The sequence below is a fragment of the Staurois parvus genome, unplaced genomic scaffold, assembly GCF_062004578.1.
Source record: "Staurois parvus isolate SC_StPar_1 unplaced genomic scaffold, SC_StPar_1.0 ptg000275l, whole genome shotgun sequence".
NCBI lineage: Eukaryota > Metazoa > Chordata > Amphibia > Anura > Ranidae > Staurois > Staurois parvus.
In genome coordinates, this window is record NW_028318071.1 from 1,893,107 (window position 1) to 1,897,800 (window position 4,694).

Consider the following 4,694-nt stretch of genomic DNA (forward strand, 5'->3'; position numbering starts at 1 on the left):
GCCGAAAGGACAATCACGGTCTCGGCCATTATAGACTCAGGTGCTTGTAGTTTTATGGATGCTAACTTCGCTACCCAGAATAAGATTCTGCTCCGTACCAAGGCACAAAACCTTGCAGTTCATCTTGCAGATGGGTCCAGTATCAGTTCTGGCCCGGTGACACAAGAAAGCATGCTAATGTTACGCTACTCCCCTTTAGGAGACCAGGTATTTCTATGTCTGGATATCATTACCTCCCCGATTTTTCCAGTTATTCTCGGCATGCCCTGGCTAAGAGCACACAACCCAACTGTCAGGGATCCCGAGTTTCGCCACAGAGCATGGGTCTGCGCATGCGCGGAATTCCGATGCGGACAAGCTTGCAGGCACTAGGACATAGGCGCCCGCGGCAACAACTGCGGCTGCGCATGCGCACTCGCACATGCGGACGTGCACCTGGCACCAATGACAGTGTAGGGCGCACTATTTAAAGCGGCTCTTGCAATGCTCAAATTGCCATATGGTCTTGTTCCTTGTTCCTGTTCCTGTGAGAGTATCCTGTTGTTGCCGAACCCTGCTTGATCCTGATTACCGCTGACCTTCTCCTGCCCTGACCTCTGGCTTGTTTGACCATTCTTCTGCCTGTTCCCGATTATCTGATCTCTTGCTGTTGAACCTGGCCTCTGACCCCACAACTCTCTGCCTGCTGCTCTGTACCGCTCTGCCTCCACTGTTACCAACCCGGCCTGTCTGACTCCGCTATTGTTCCAGTGTGTTCCGTCCATCCATCCTGCTCGGATCCATCCATTGTGGTCTTGGCCTGTTCTGCCTCTTCACATCAGGCTCTCATCCTGCTACGTGCTACTGGTGGTTCCCTCTACCACAGCTGGGTGTACCCAGGGGCCGCCACTGGGTCTGTCTGCTCCAAGTCCATCCCCACCATCAGGGGCTCTGGTGAACAAGCAGATTGGGGCTTAGACTCCGCGCCCTGGGGAAATCCGGTCTGTGGAGTGCTAGAGATACCGTCGGTAGGTACCTGACAGTACCATACAGCCATGTCTGAGCCTGGAAGAGGACCATCCCCTCTGGTTGAAATTTGCCAACATCTGGGAGCACTCACCCAAGCAGTCAAGACACTACAGGAAGGATATACGCATCTGGAAGGACGTATTCAGACCCTAGCTTCACCGGCGTCCACAACTCCGGATCCAGCTTCTCCGCCTCCAGCCAGGAACTCCACAGAACCCTCCGCCGGAGTGGTGGTCACATTACCCCCACCTGAACCCGGGGCGTTTTAATGGGGATCGACGGAGATTCAGGGCTTTTCAGAGCTCGTGCCAGTTATACTTCGACCTGCAGCCGCGGACATTTTCCTCAGAATCCGTGAAAGTGGAGTTTATTATATCCCTACTGCAAGGTGAACCCCAGGGCTGGGCCCACCGTCTGCTGGAAGCCCGCCATCCGTATCTGAATTCGGTATCTGCGTTCTTCAAGGCAATGGCACAGTTATATGACGATCTGCAGCAGGCAGCTTCTGCTGATGCGGCCCTGCACTTGCTCCGACAAGGTCGCCAAGCGGCGGAAGACTACGCCTCTGAATTCAGACTTTGGAGTGGCGACACCAGATGGAATGATGCAGCCCTGCGCCATCAGTTTCACTTGGGCCTGTCTGAGCCGCTTAAGGATGAGCTAGCCAGAGTGGTCATACCCGACTCCTTGGAAGATCTGATAACCCTGGCCATTCAGATTGACCGCAGGCTGCGGGAACGCAGGCTAGAAAGGTCCAGCCAAGGTCAGAGACCGACATGGGTGTTACCTCGGTTCCCAGTCCAGTCGAATCGCCTTGTTAATAACCAGAATCCTGAGACTACCAATATACACGAGCCAATGCAACTGGGACTGATTCGACCGTTGCTGACATTGGAGGGACGCCAGAGATGTCGGTCAAATAACCTCTGCCTTTTCTGTGGAGAAGCAGGCCACGTTGTGCGTTCCTGTCCGGCGAAGCTGAGTAAGTGTGCCTCTATCTCTTCTGCTGTGTCTCCAGCCTGTCTCCACAACTCAAATCATCTAGCCGTGCCTATCTCTTTCCAGCTCCCTGGAAGAACCATATCGGTGACGGCGGTTATTGATTCAGGGGCTTGCAGCTGTTTTATAGATCCGAACTTTGCAGCCCAGCAGCAGATCCCCCTACAGATGAAGGAGCACGGTCTAAACATCTTCCTGGTCGATGGGTCCTGTATCAAATCCGGGTTGGTAGACCATGAGACCCCACCGATCTGCACTACGGTTGCCGGCCACAATCAGGAACTCCTTCGCTTGGATGCCATCGCGTCCCCCTTATTCCCAGTCATTTTGGGGCTTCCCTGGTTATGAGCGCATGACCCCCAAATCAATTGGAAGACAGGGTCTATCCAATTCTGTTCAGCCTACTGTAAAGAACATTGCTGTTCCAAGACGCCTTCGGTCCCTCGGACCCTATTATGTGTGGACGCTGACGCAGAGCTAACTCAAGCCATTCCCTTGGTTTACCATGGCTACCTCGATACGTTCAGCAAGACGTTCTTCCTCCGCATCGAGCATATGATTGCCCGATCGACCACCTCCCGGGGTCTGAGATTCCCTTTGGGTGAATCTTTCCTTTATTGGAGCGGGAGTTGGGGGTATTGAAGGACTACATAGACGAGAATCTCCAAAAAGGTTTTATCCGTCCTTCCACATCACCAGCTGGAGCTGGAATCTTCTTTGTGGAGAAGGACAAGTCCCTGAGACCCTGTGTGGACTATCGGGAGTTGAATAAAGTAACTGTGAAAAACCGCTATCCCCTTCCCTTTGTCCCCGAGCTGTTCCAGAGGCTAAAGACAGCATCTGTCTTCACCAAGTTGGATCTGAGAGGTGCTTATAACTTGGTCCGCATACGAGAAGGGGATGAATGGAAGACGGCGTTCCGCACCCGATTCGGCCATTTTGAGTATCTAGTCATGCCGTTCGGGTTGTGCAACGCACCCGCCACATTTCAGCACTTCATTAATGATGTATTCAAGGAATATTTAGATGTTTTTGTTGTCATTTACTTAGATGACATTTTGATTTTTTCCCCATCCCTGGAGGCGCATCGGGGTCATGTCAGGAGGGACTTCGCCAGCACGGGCTCTATGCCAAGGCAGATAAGTGTAGTTTCGAGCAGCACAGCATTCCGTTCTTGGAATTAATCATCTCCACCACAGAAATTTCCATGGACCCTCAGAAGATTTCTGCAATCCTAGAATGGCTGGTACCCTCTGATAAGAAGGGTATAGAGTGGTTCATTGGCTTCACCAATTTTTATCGAAAGTTTATCAAGAACTTCTCAGGCCTCGTGTCTCCTATCACCCAGCTCATAGATAGGGGTGCAGTTCCAGTGGACTCCCGAGGCGCAGATGGCTTTTGAGACCCTGAAAAAGTTGTTTACAGCAGCTCCCATCCTAAGTCACCCGGATTCTTATTTGCCATACATACTGGAGGTAGATGCGTCGGAAAACGCAGTAGGGGCGGTCCTGTCACAAAGAAAGGGCCTTAAGGAGCTTATGCACCCCGTAGCCTTCTTTTTCAGAAAACTCACACCAGCGGAGAGAAATTATGATATTGGAGAACGAGAGCTCTTGGCAATCAAGACAGCACTGGAAGAATGGAGGTACATTGCTGGAGGGGGCCATGCATCCAATCTTAATCTACACAGACCATAAGAAATTGGAGTATTTGAGAACAGCTAAGCACCTGAGATCATGCCAGGCCAGATGTGCGCTGTTCTTTTCAAGATTTGTTTTTTACATAACCTATAGACCGGGGTCTAAGAACACGAAGCCCGATGCGCTCTCTCGCATGTTCGAGGACCCGGAGGAAATCTCTAAACCTGACACTATCCTGCCTGCAGGGAATTTTTTATTGCTACAGTCTGAACTCCTGTCCAAGTTGCAAGCAGCATCTGTGGGAATAGCCAGTCCATCCGGAGTTTCAGTGCAGAACAGAGAAGGACTCTTGTGGAAGGGGGAGCAGATTGTGGTACCCGAGGAACCCTGGTCCTGGGCTACTGCCATGACCATCCATTGGCAGGCCATTTTGGAGTGTTCAAGACATTAGAACTGGTGCAGCGCACATTCTGGTGGCCAAGTATGGCTAAAGACTGCAAAACATATGTGAAGACTTGTACTATCTGCAACAGAAACAAGCCCACCAGAAACAAGGCCTGGGGCTTGATACGACCTTTGCCAGTACCTGATAGACCGTGGAAGATGATATCCATAGACTTCATTGTGGAACTTCCACCCTCCCAAGATCACACTGCGATCTTTGTGGTAGTGGATCATCTGTACAAGATGGCCCACTTCCTACCATTAAAGAATACGCCTTCGGCGCCAGAAACTGCACTGATCTTTAATAAGGAAGTTGTAAGGCTCCATGGGGTGCCTAGGGACATTGTCTCAGACCGAGGGGTTCAGTTCACCTCGAAGTTTTGGAGAGCCCTGTGTGAAACCTTATAAATCAAGCTTTCTTTTTCTTCCGCATACCATACGCAAACAAATGGACAGAGTGAACGGACCAACCAAACCCTAGAGCAATACCTCAGGTGCTACACTTCTTTCCTCCAGGATGACTGGCTGGCACTCCTGCCTTTGGCGGAATTTGCTTACAATAATGCGAGTCACTCCACCACCAAACAATCCCTGTTCTTTGCC